This window comes from Vulpes lagopus, chromosome 3 (genome assembly GCF_018345385.1).
Source record: "Vulpes lagopus strain Blue_001 chromosome 3, ASM1834538v1, whole genome shotgun sequence".
Classification (NCBI taxonomy): domain Eukaryota; kingdom Metazoa; phylum Chordata; class Mammalia; order Carnivora; family Canidae; genus Vulpes; species Vulpes lagopus.
Window position 1 is genome coordinate 50,843,082 of NC_054826.1, and position 13,575 is coordinate 50,856,656.

Consider the following 13,575-nt stretch of genomic DNA (forward strand, 5'->3'; position numbering starts at 1 on the left):
GAAGAGCCTATATATTCCATATAGCAGTAGGTCTTCCCAATGACATATTTCATTGAAAGCCACCCTTCCCTATAACAAACATATCCAATAGATTAAGTGAATGATGTAGTCTATTTACTTGCTTGCAGCAATCCTTAGAGTTGCTCCAGCTACCTCCACCTGGAATCCTTAGAGCTAATATGCACTGAAGCCCCACATTTTGGACACTGGAACTTAGCTGATTGACTGCTTCTACAGAGTGGAAGCACCCATTCCAGCTTTGGGAGGCTGGTTTGAGATTAAGGGAGACTTCCCAGAGAAGACAACATCCAATCTCATTATAAAATAAAGGTGGGAATTATCCAGATGAAGAAGGAGGGAAAAGTATATATGGCAGAGGGAACAATATATGCAAAGACTTGGAGGAAGTGAGGAGGGATGGGAGAGGAGGGGAAAATGACAGATGAAGTTGGAAGATTGGAAGACGTGTAAAAGGGCCCACCCTGGCATTCAAAACCCAAAGCATTTTTAAGGTCGCTGTGTTTTTACTCAGAGGCCTATGGGGGTCTCAACATATCCAACAGGTCTTGTGTTCATGAGGTAGAGAGCTAGAGCAGAAGCCCCCATACACCTCAGTGGCTCCAGTTTGGAAGAGATGGAGAACTTTGAGAAGTATTGAGAGAATGGCCAACAACCTTACAGACAGAATCCTAGGGGCCTCAAAAGCAGGTTTCCTTTCCATATGGTCATGAGTTGTGCAGGCCCAGTCTTCAGCCACCCACGTCTTCAAAACTCTTATGTCGCCAGCTATCTACTCAACATCTCTACCAGGTCATACAGTTATGTTCTTTGTTAAATTTATCATTCTCCTTCAAAATCTGCTGTTCTTCTTGTGATTCCTCTCTTGATGGAAGGTAGTTCTACTTTCCCAGGCACCACAGCACAGAATCTATGCATTATCAGATGTCTTCTCGAACCTGCTCCCACGTTCAAAGTCATATACTCCTGCCTGTCCTTCTGGGATTCATGGAGACATCTGCCCCCTTTTCTCTACTTCTACAACTACTCTTCTGATCCAATCTCAATATCTCCCACTTGGTAACCACAGCTAGCCTCTCAATCATCATCCCAACCTATGCCTAGGACACCAGTTACTAGGTCATGGGTTCTATAGCTTTAATCCTCAGACACACCTTGTAAAGTGGGATTAGCAGAGATGAGCAGAATCTTTCATTGATCCCTCCATGGTGCTACCTGAGGCTACCAGAAATTGTAGCAAGTATTATTCACCACTTAACCCTTTTTAAAAAAATCTATTACTTCCTTATGCATTCTTGTATTAGTCCTTATATTTCTTTAGGCATCACCCTGTTGGATTTAATTCTAGGAAAAGGAATTTGATCTGCAGCCTTGCAAAAGAATCTCTCTTGATTAAAGGTAAAGGAACAAAAACAGCTGGCACAGTTGTGCTCAGGGAAAAAACTCTAAACGATACAAACTTTTGCAAAACAAGTTTAAATATAGTTGGAGGCAAGAAATATTTACAAGAATCTAACTCAATTTACTGTTTAAAAACCACACAAGGGGCCTCAAATATCTCTAAAATCTCTTTGGAGATGCCTGGACCCAGTGTCTTTCTGGTGTAATGTAACTTTATTCACACAAGGCCTTTTGTAATGATTGGTCATCACAGGAAACACTAGTCGAATTTGCATCTATCATTCTTGGAAGGTTTATAAACTGCAATTTTTCTTAGCCAGATGTCATTTTTTAAAAGTTAGCAGGTTAACTAGAGAATATGAGACACGGGCAGAACCACATATCTCTAAGATCCACTTGAGTCAAATTATTGCAAAGCACAGTCAATGCAAAATCAATGGGGTTTCTGAATCAAAGCAGTATATTTAAAAAAGTATTTTATATTTACTGTGATATAATAAAGGTTGCGTTGATGCTCCTCTGCTAAATCAGAACGATAGCTACTAAAGCAACAAGGTAGGAAAGAAACTGATGTCTCTAGCGCCATCTTGAGGCCAGCTTTGGTGGAAGTTTTACTGTCCTTTTAAATAGAAAGAAGCAAGCTCAGTGATTATTTGTCAATTTGCCTGACATCCGTAGAGACAGGTCTGGGCTTCACACCTGATTCTATCGATTAAACAGACTGGGATCTTTCCAGCTTCTTCACATTTTTGTGTTCATTCATTCCATAATAATTTACCAAAAATCTACCCTGAGTCAGGCCTCTCTCTCTCTCTCTCTCTCTCTCTCTCTCTCTCTCTCTGTGTGTGTGTGTGTGTCAAACACACACAGTTTCTAAATAAGTGTGGATGTATTTAAAATTTACAACATAACTTGTTATGAAAGAAAGAAAAAATAGGAAATAATACAGGCTTTTTGGTAGGTTATATTATCATATAAAATATTTGCCCTTCCCTAGGAAAATATTGTACTTCCCCAGCTCATTGACTTCATGCTAGGCCATAGGACTCATGCCCTCCATATAGGAGCATTAAGCAACCACGCCTTGTTGCACTAAGGAGTGTCCATGTGACTTATTTTGGCCAATAGAATATAGCTGGAAGTGATCAGCATTTTTGTCAGGAAGATGCCTTAAAACCAGCTCACAGTTTACCATCTCTCTTCTCTCTGCCCACAATGTCCCAGGTAGAAGCTGTCCACCAGTTGGTCCCAGAATGAAACCATTGTGGATCAAGCTGATCCTTGATGGACATGCGGCTGCTGTAAGCCACTGAGATCTGGGGGTCATTTGTTAATGCAGCATCACAGAACCTATCCTGACTTATGCACTTTCTTAATTGAGAGTTGGTCAGTGAAGAGTCCTTTGAGGAAGTAACATATGAGCTGAGACCCAAATGAAGGATCCTGCTAGATAAAGAGCAGGAGAGGACAACTTTCCAGAAAGGACAAAATAGCCAGGGCACCTGCCTTAAGGTGAGAAAGAACTTGGCACATTTGAGGAAACAAGGCTTTGGTGTCTGGAATGGACAAGAATGGTGAGAGATGAAGCTGGAGAGATGTCTTGGCTTTAGCATAGGGACCTTGAGAACCAAGTGAGAAGGCTGGATTTCATTCCATGTATGACAGGAAGCCACTGAAGGTTTCCAAACAGTGGGATGAAGTGATCAGATTCAAGTATTTATAGTTTCATATATTAGGTTTATTTTAAATATACTGATACAAAGGATGTATAAAACAAAATTTATAAATGATAATACATTATATAATATTTGTATAAGTTTCACAGAGTTGCTTCTCCCTCGGTCTTGGTCTCTCTTTCTGTGTCTCTCATGAATAAATAAATAAAATCTTTAAAAAAAAAAAGTTTCACAGAGGTAACTGATTTTTTTAAGATGCTTCATTGATTTTTGCCAAATTATTGTATTCTTAGCCTAATTATGATGCAATTGATCAACAGATTTAGTTCTGATATATTGGTTGACATGGTAAAACAAATGTGAACTAATTGCGATATATGTTTGAGCTTTACTTAGGTAAGAATGTAAGCAATTTCCATAATTGAATTAAATATCTATTTCAAGCTCCTGTTCCAGTGAGGTGATTGAATGTTTATCTTCATTAAAATTTTACCTACCTTCCCATTTTCTTGGGATTGCATCTAAATTCCAAGGCCCATTGAGCGGGAGGGCCCATTGAGCCTTCATTATTTCAAAGAAGCCACTATTCACACATTTATACACCTCATTGCAAATGTCAACATTTACATATCCTCATTCCTGTCTTCCAGGACTCTTGAGGTTAGAGCTGTTTCCACCACTCATCCTCAAGAGCTTGACAATCTCTACAAAACAAAGATTCTATCTCCCTATATTCATTACAGAGTCTTCCAGGAAAGCAGGAGACAGGTTCCTCTCCCTGGAACATATTAATATCTAGATTTTCAATGCTTTCCCTCTTCTTTCCTCCACTTTCAGCCTGATGAAATCATTCCCAGTCTTGGGGAGAAGTAAATCCCCACACTCCTTAAATATCCTGACCCTATCCCAATTCTATCCTACTAGATAGAATTGTAAAACCTGGCTCATTCTTTGGAGAAAATAAGATTGAATTCCTACCTCACACTATATTCAAAAGTAGAATCTAGATGGATTCAAGACCTAAAAGTGAAGCATAAAACTACACAACTAAGAATTAAATATTGAAGAATATCTTCATGACTTAGCATCTGGGGAGACCTTCTATATGAAGAAACTCAAAAACTCAAAACATAAGGCAAGTTGATGGATATAATTACATTGACATTAAAAATTTCTGCTCAGAAAAACACACTATGGACAAAGAGAAAGATGACAAATTGGGAGAACAGTCATGGAACACCTGCAAAGTAACAAAAACAGGAAATGAATTTTTAAAAAAATAGGCAGAAAATATGACCAAACAAGTGCTAATAACAAGCAGATGAGAAGACTCTCAAATTCATTAATAATTAAAGAAATACAAATTAAAACAGCAATATAGCACTTTATTCTCATCAGAGAGGCAAAAATCAGAGAGAAGAATAACATTAGTTCTTGGTGAGGTGTGGAGAACCATAAGTACTCTCGCACATTGCTGGAGCCACCATTCTGGAGAGTTCTTTGGTAACGTTTATCTAAATTAAGCATGTTTGTATGTGCGGAAATCTTACCCTTGGGCATGTTTCCCAGAGTCTTTATTAAACAGGATTATCACTAGACATATGAGAAGGTATTCATCACAGAGTTGTTTATAGTATTGAGAAGTGGAAGGCACCCTGGGTATTCATAATGGGTAGTGGATAAATAAAATATAGTGGCTCTACATCAAAGATTTTATCAGCAAGACATATATAAAATAATATAAACATACAAATAAGGACATGTACAAAATAAGACATGTCCAAGAAAGAACAGACAAGACATGTACAAGACAATATAAACAGATCCCAAATACTTAGGGATGAGTGAAAAACAGAAACCAAATGAGATCTACAGTAGAACATCATTTGTACAATTTAAAAACCATGCAGCCAAAACATTACATGTTTTACAGGATATTGGGACGCTTGGGTGACTCAGTGGTTGAGCATCTGCCTGCGGCTCAGGGCGTGATCCTGGGGTCCTGGGATCGAGTTCCACATCGGGCTCCCTGCATGGAGCCTGCTTCGCCCTCTGCCAGTGTCTCTGCCTCTCTCCGTGTCTCTCATGAATAAATAAATAGAATCTTTTAAATAATAAAAAAAAAAAGGATATAGAGTAACTTGTCAGAGTTGTTGCCTATGGAAGTGAAGAATGCGGATAGTGAATAAATATAAGGAGAGTATTTAATTCAAACACAGTGTGTCCACTCAACCTCTCTCCATCCCACTAAGGGCTCAAGTTTGTTGAAGACCAGAGTCTAAAAACTTCCTTTCTGCCTTGTAGCAACTTTCCACTGAGGAAACTAATCTAGAACGGCCTAGTTATTTGAAGAGAAATGGTGGGGGTGGAGGGAATACTTGAGTGACTCAGTGGTTGAGCACCTGTTTTCGGCTCAGGTCATGATCCTGGGGTCCTAGGATCAAGTCTCACATTGGGCTCCCCATGGGGAGCCTGCTTCTCCCTCTCCCTATGTCTCTGCCTCTCTCTGTGTCTCTTGTGAATAAATAAATAAATAATCTAAAAAGAAAAAGAAGAGGAATGAGGGAGACTGTATAGAGGGTTGAGGATAGAGATCAATTAATTAGCTAACTAGCTAATCTCTCAAAGTATTATCCTACTTCACTGTTTCAGGCTTCTCAGTGAGAGATTTAAAACCCATAAAAAAGAATCAGAAAAAGAAAGTCTATTCCATCCTGCCATATTCCTATAACTTAGGTTAGTCAGTTTTTTTGTTTGTTTGGTTTTTTTTTATAGATTAGTCAGTTTTAAATGAACCTCAGTGAGAGTGGCTATATACAGTTGTATAGTCTGTGCACTGCACAGATACGCCCCCAACCAAGGGAATACGGAAGAGCTAGAATCGAGCAGGGGCTCTGTTTATGAGCCAGGTGACCTGGGGTTGCTTCAGTCACAAGTATGAGTGGCTTTTTGTAACTCATTTGCCAAAGAGGGTGACCACAAAGGCACTGTATGTGCCAGCTGGAGCCCCAACTCCGTCTCATCCATATTCTTCTCAGAAATTCCCATACCAACAACTCAAAGGTTTCTTTGCAGCCTCAGCTTTCAGTTCAGTTCTGAGGCTTTTTCACATGGCTTTACCTCTGTCTGGATGCTCTTCTGATCTCTGCAAGGCTCCTTCTCTCCCTTCATTCGATTCTCTGTTCCAACATCACCTCCAAAGAAAAGCCTTCCCTGAACACCCCCTCTGATTTACTACCCCCATCCTCACCTTGCTCTGTCCTCTTAACCAGCTTTCTTCATTCCACTTATTACTCTCGGAAATCCCCTATGTCTTCGTTGTATGCCAACTCCCCCATGGGGGATGTAAGCCCCACAAAGGGAGGGACTCAGCCTTACTGGTGCCTGTCTGTGCTGTCACAGAGTTTAGGTGCTCAGTGAACAGGTGTTGGGTGAATGAATGTGTTGGATCTAAAGAGCAAGCCGGATATGGAATTCTTGAGTTTAAAAAAATGGAACAGTGAGTACTTAACCAGAGCAAAAAGAAATGTAAAGTATTATTTCTTCCTCATTTCTGCCCTATTATGTTAAGATTAATTTGACTAATGAACCAGTTCTTTAAAACTCATAATGGAGTGAGTCAGCTTTCTCAGAATAATCAACATTGTGTTTAGCCTCCAGGACCTATTTAAAGACATAATTGGCTTTCAAGTGATATTTAGTGTTGCTTTATTTTTGAACAAAGAGCCAATTCATGATGTGTTTTTCAGATGCTTTGTGTGTGAGACACACTGAACTTTCACTCCCAAACAGGAATGCTTTTAGGATTATTGTCTGCATATTTGAGGAACAAAAGTCTAAGGCCTGTCTACCTGCTGACCAGAGTCTGGCCCTATTAATGGGCAGACGTCAGGTCAACTCTACAGTTGCCACTAGGATCCTGAGGCAAACCCCCCTGTGTCTCAAGAATGGACAGGCCACTTTATATCAACTGAAGGATGATTTTGTTGATTCTTTGGTGTTTGGTCCATCCTGTGAAAGCAGCAATTTCCATCCTTGACTGCACATTAAAACTTTAAGAATCCAGATTTCAGGTCCCACCTTTCAAGATTCTGATTTAATTTGTCTGGGGAATAGGAAGAAAATACGAGAATTTCCAAAAGCTCCCAGGTGATTCTAAGCTGGCACTAGGGTTGAAAGTCATTGTTTTAAAAGATTCCTCCATAGGACTTGGGCAAAACAGCATGAAATCTCACTGCCATCTTCATTCTGCCTGGAGAAATACCCTTGGTTTCCCATTTGTCCATTTTTCTGCTCATGCCTCTCTTATTTGCTGGCCCTTCCTGGTCCTGACCTCTGGCCTTGACCCCATTCTCTCCCTAACCTCCTTGGCAAAGGAACCTCAGGAGGATACTTCTTCCAGCTTTGACCTCAACCCCAGGCCTGGTCAGACTTCCTGCATGTCACCCAGCTATACAACCTCTATCTGATGGGGAAGGGCTCCCCCTGTCTCTTCTCCACCCCCCCCCTCACCAACCCCCTCCAACCCTGCCCTTTGAGACCCACCACCAGGCCTACTCCACATTCCCCACAGGAGTCACAGCTCTCCCATTAACAGCTGATTTGGCCTTTCTGCTATTGCATATGCTACTCCCTCTGCAAAGAATGTCCTTTTGAGCCTCTTCACCTCACTTTCTCTTACTTATCCTTTGAGCCCTTACTTATCCTTTGAGTCCATCTCTCACCTCGGCCAGGAGCCCTTCCCTGACGCGGACCCATAACAGGCCAGTTGTTCCTCCTTCTGGACTCTGGGTTTACCGCTTAGACTACCTGGCCCCTGCCTGTGTTGTGCTCACTGCCTCACTGGACCCTGAGGTCTCACCAGCAAGACTGTGTCTAACTTGCCTCAGGGCCCAGAGGACCACTTGGGCTCTAACTCAACACACCGTCAGAGAGCATGGAGAGTGAACCGCTAAGCTAATGGGGCATCAGGGAGAACTAGGAGATTTGGTTTGGTTTACAGGTGAATCTGTGTTTGGGCCACAAGCAGTAATTTATCATTTTTATTTTTGACCTTCTAAAGGTAAGAATTATCAGAATGCAGGCTTCATGCAATAAAGCTTTTGTGCAAGGAGCATATTAGTGAGCAGTGGCATTAATACAGTCCACAGATGTCTTTTGATTATCTTACCCAGTATTTAAAATAATAACTGAGTTGTTAATATTCAAAAATTAGGAAATTTTACAGATTTTACAGATTTTTGGCTTCTCAGAAAAGGAGGCCCCACAGAGCCCATATTCCCATGGTGACAATTTGCTGGGCTGGGCGGACTCCGCCCCGTCTGATGGGTGTGCCCTGTTCCCTTGGCTCAGCTCCATGCTCTCTGCTGCTCTCATGACCAGGACCCAGCTGACCCTCGAGGGCCTTTGAGCTTGAGCCCCCAGTTTCCATGAACTTTGTGCATGGCGACTGGCATGCACTCACCCTGTGCCACAGAGTTAACAGCTCTGAGCCTAGAGTCACAGTGGCTGTGTGGCATTAAGTAGGTGACTTCTCAGCTCTGAGCACCCTCTCTGTCTTCCAGCAGCTCAAAGAGGAGAAGACAGCCCAGGATCACAGAAATGTATATGATGAAATAAATACTTTAACAGTATTAATGCCAAAGCAAGATTAATGCCAAAGATTCACACCAAAGCACCCAGTGGAAAATACAATAAAGCACCTGGCAAATTGAAGTGAAGATTCCTGGAGGAGATATCTTTTGAGCCAAGCTTTTGAATGTTGTACATCAGTTCGTCCAAGAATCAAAACTCCCTGGGAGAGAGGCATTCCAGGCAAAGTGTGTGCAAAAACAGGAGGAAGAAAACAACCTGGCATATTCTGGAAACAGTAAGCTGGTAGATGTGCCTGCAGCAGGTGTAAGGCAGGAGGTGAAACTTACTAGAGGTTGAGGTCAGTAACAGAAAGCCTTGAATGCCATATCAAGGAGGGTGGGCTTTATCTGGAGGGCAAGAACAGGCTTCTAGTTGCAGAGTAACATGAGCTTCGTATCTTGGAAAGATCACTCTGGAAACAGAACTTACAGTTCAAACCACATCCACCAAACATTGAGAACGAAATGCAAAAAAAGACAAAATTCTGCTCTCATATCTATAAGAAGTTTGTATATGAATGTTCATAGCAAATTTATTCATAACCCTGAACTAGAAACAGTGTAAACTACCCAGAAATTGTAAATTCTTATGAAACCGAGTTCTACACCATGAGAAAAACAAACCACAACTAAATCCAATAACATGGATAAATCTAAAAAACATACTGAGTGAAAGAAGCCAGACACACACACGCGCGCACACACACACACACACACACACACAAGCATACACTGTACAATGTCATTTAGATGAAGTTTCAGAACAGGCAAACCTAGTTAGAAATGAGTGATAGAAATCATAGAAAGCAGGTAATAAGATATCAGGATAGTGTTACACCTGGAGTAGGAGAGTATTAACAGTGAAAGGGCATGAAGGAACTTTCTGGAGTGATTCAGTTTCCCATGATATGTGTGACTGGGGGGCAGACAGCATCTGCCCTTCAGGTTTTTGCTTCAGATTCTGTTGGCACATGACCTCAGGTCAGCCAGTCAGTGGCACCTGCCTAGACGGCGGGGCATTCCTTCCAGTGGTGACTGGGGCAAGCAGTTCCCAGAGCAGGAGTTACTCTTGTGTAACCTGCAGTATCCAGTGGTCAGGGTGAAGGCCACAGGGTCCTTACCACAGTGGTGCTGTGGCATGATTTGGGTAGGTTACTGGGGCAGACACTGTTCAAGGAACTGAGAATACAGTGGAGGATACAGCAGAAAGAATCCTTGCCCTTAGTAGAATGCTAGCTGAAGACACAGAGAAGAAACAAGTCAACAATAAACAAGGTAATTTTGGATAGTCACAATGTAGTAAAAGAAGTAAAAGAATGAATGAGCTCCAATGTCAGTGGGGAGGCTACTCAGATAGGTGGTCAAAGAAGGCTTCTCTGAGGATGTGACATTTGACCTGAAAGCATTCCAGGCAGTGAGAACAGCATATGCAAATACCCTGAGATAAGAATAAGTTGGCCCTGTTCAGGTTCAGAAAGTGATATTAATATGAACAAGGGGGAGAGCGGCATATGGTCAAACCGGAGAAATAGGACAAGACAGAGAATGAGGTTTCATAAGCGATGGTGAAGAGTTCAAATTGTATTGTTAGCAAAATTGGGAGATCCTGAGGATTTTAAAACCGGAGATGACACGATCTGATTCACTTTTTCAAAAGATCAGGGAATGGATTACTAGAAGCAAGAGTGGAAGCAGAGATGTAAAATCAGGTGAAGAGTAGTGTGATATTTAGTTTTATGTGTCAACTGGGCTAGGTTACCGTCCCAGGGACTCAACAAAACTGCCAAAACAGAACTCAACAAAACTGCTAGGTACTGCAGCGAAGGTACTTTGTAGATGTGATTAACACCTACCATCAGTTGACTTTATATAAAGATTGGCCTTCTTAAGGAGAGTGGGCCTCATTCAATCAGTTTGAAGGCCTTAAAAGCAAAAACTGATTTTCCCAGAGAAGTTCAGCTTCTCAAGACTGCAGCATCAGTTCCTGTTGGGGTTTCCAGCCTACTGTCCTGTCCCACAAATGTCAGACTTGCCAGCACCCCACCCCCGAATCATGCAAGCTAATTTCTTACCAGAAATTTCTCCACAGATAGATAGATAGATAGATGGATAGATAGATAGATAGAAATAGAGATCTATCCTATGGGCTCTAATTCTCTCATGAACCATAACTGACACAAGTAGTTCGCCCCTCAGGGTTTCTGTGCCAACTAGAGAAGAGGATTGTGAAAAAGACTTCTATGTGCCCTGCTCACAGGGGCACACAAATACTGTTATTCCCTACCTCCTTTTAATAAAGTTCTGCTGAGTTGCTGAACAAAGGATCTCCAGATCCTTCCCTCTCCTGAGGAAAAAAAAAAAAGCCCACAAGATCAAATACACCTGAATGGATAGTGTCCCCTATCCATAGAAGAGTTGCCTCACCAGCTTGAGGGAATGAGGATACAATTGCTCAATGGAATGTTCTACTGTCATTCAAATAACTAAGGGCCCTTTCCCCAGAGGTCTGCCCCATGACACTCCCTGCCACCTCTCCCTGCTTTATTTATCCATGGCACTTCCCATCACTATACACTGTACTCATTCACTGTTTATTGTCTGTCTCCTCTTTCCAGAATGTCAGTTGCCTGAGGACAGGAGGTTAAGTTGATTCCTTTCAATATAGAATCCCCAGCCACTGAAACAATTACTAATATACGATTGGTTTTCAATAAGTATTGAATGAATAAAAGCATAAATGAATGAATAATGAAGATTATAATGCAATCTGAGAAAAATGTTTATACTCTAAATGAAGTCAGCAGATCATAAAATATGCACATCATGATCTAACCACATATTCAGCAGACACATACTAAATCCACCACATGCCCTGCATTGTGCTGGACTCTGGAGATAGGACTTTGAGTAAGATCATGTGTTTTTGTTGATGGTGTTTTTTTTTTTTATTTTAAAGGGGTTCATGGGCTAGAGAGAAGACAGGACATTAAGACTATGATGGAAGTTTGGCAGGTAAGTGCCCACATGAAATTTATGATGTGCTGACAGAGTCATGAAACTGGGACCCTTATGACAACAACTCTAAAGTGTTGAGCCTCACTGAGGCCAGGCACCCTGATAAGCTCTGCATATACATCATCTCATGTCATCTCCACAAGAGCACCTTCAAGGCTTTATAGACAGAGAAGCTAAGGCACAGAGAAGTTAAGGAGTTCTTTGGTCCAGGGTCTCATAAGCAATCAGGGCAGAGATGGAACCAGAAGCCAGGTTGGTCTGCATGCAGAGCCCGTGTTCTTAAGCACTGGGCTTCATGCTTCCGTCATATGTACAGAGAATGAAAATTCAAACAAAGGATAAACTGAAATTCTATGGGTCAGAAAACAAAACAAGTGCTAGAAGAAAACTTACTCAAAAAACATCTATCAGGGAGAGTGCTGGGGAAGAGCATGGAGTATATGCATGAACTTTTCCATTCTTTTCAAATTCAAACAATTGTGTATTTATTTTATCATCATAAATACCTGCCTAGTAAAATCTGGAACTTAAAGTTTTCACTAGATTGTTAATATAAAAGAAAATGATTCTCATCAAATTCCCTGTGCTATCATGAGGAAAACTTCATCTTGTGATATACTCAGTAAGATCTTTCTTCAGCTCACTGAACTTTTACTATGCTCAGAAATGTATCTCCTTCTTTGCTGACTTAAGCATTGTTTTATTTTTGCCATGGCCTGACCGGTTCAAAGTCCATATTAAAATGTAAGGGTTTTGCAATCTTTGTTGATGCAACCCTAGCAAGAATTCCCAAGCACTCAGTCTCCTCATCCACAAAGCTGAAAAACCCTATCTTAGCTTCCATTTGAAGCTGTTTCGGAAGGCTGTTTATTTGAAACAACAGTAAGAACACATGTAGACACTTTTCATTCTTGCATCCTCAGCTCCTTTCTACTTCCTTCCTCTGACTCCTTTTCCTTCTTTTCCAATTCAGTTGCATTCAGCTCAAATGTCAGATCTGTGAAACCCCACCCCAAGTCAATCAAGGAATAGAAATCTAACTCAAAATACCTTTGTGATCTAAGAGAGAGAGAGAGAAAGAGAGAGAGAGAGAGAGAGAGAGAGAGATGCTTTATTGGTTCCCATAGCTGGAAGCCCAGGAGCCCAGAGTTCATGTCATCTGAGCTCTGTTTCTTTTGCATCTTTCAACTTAGTTTCTTTTCTGCAGAGTGGCAGAAAGTCCACCCTGACAGATGGCCCCTGATCCACATTATCCCAGCTCAGTAACCCCATTAGGGGCAGCAGAGAGGAGATGAGTCCACATGCAAATTCAGGACGGGATTCTGTTTGGTCCAGCTTGGGTCTGGTACCCAGGACTATGGCAGGTCCAAGAAGATAGATGATTGACAATCTGACCAGGATCAAACAAAGTGAGACTAGGGAGCTCTCCCCAAATAAACTGGGACTCTGGGAAGGCTAAGAAGCACACATAACAGAATTTTTGAAAAAGGATGTCCCCAATTCTCCACCTGCCTGTATATCTATACCTATTTGCAATGTCACTTTACAGCTCCTCCCATCAAGAGATAAAAATCTATTTTCCCTTGAATCTGCACCGGACTTGTAATTTGGTTTGACCAATAGGATGAAGTGGAAGTGAAGGTGTGTCAGTCCCAAGCCTTGGCCTCAAGGGGCCTTGGGTTTCCTTCCCCTATTTCTCTCTCCTTCCCTCTCTTTCTCCTCCACCCCCTTTTGGGTTCACTTGCTCCAGCTGAGGCCCAAGACAAGTGAGAGCCCTGCTAAGATCCACAAAGTCACTCACAGCCCATAGCTGACCAGACATATGAGTAAGC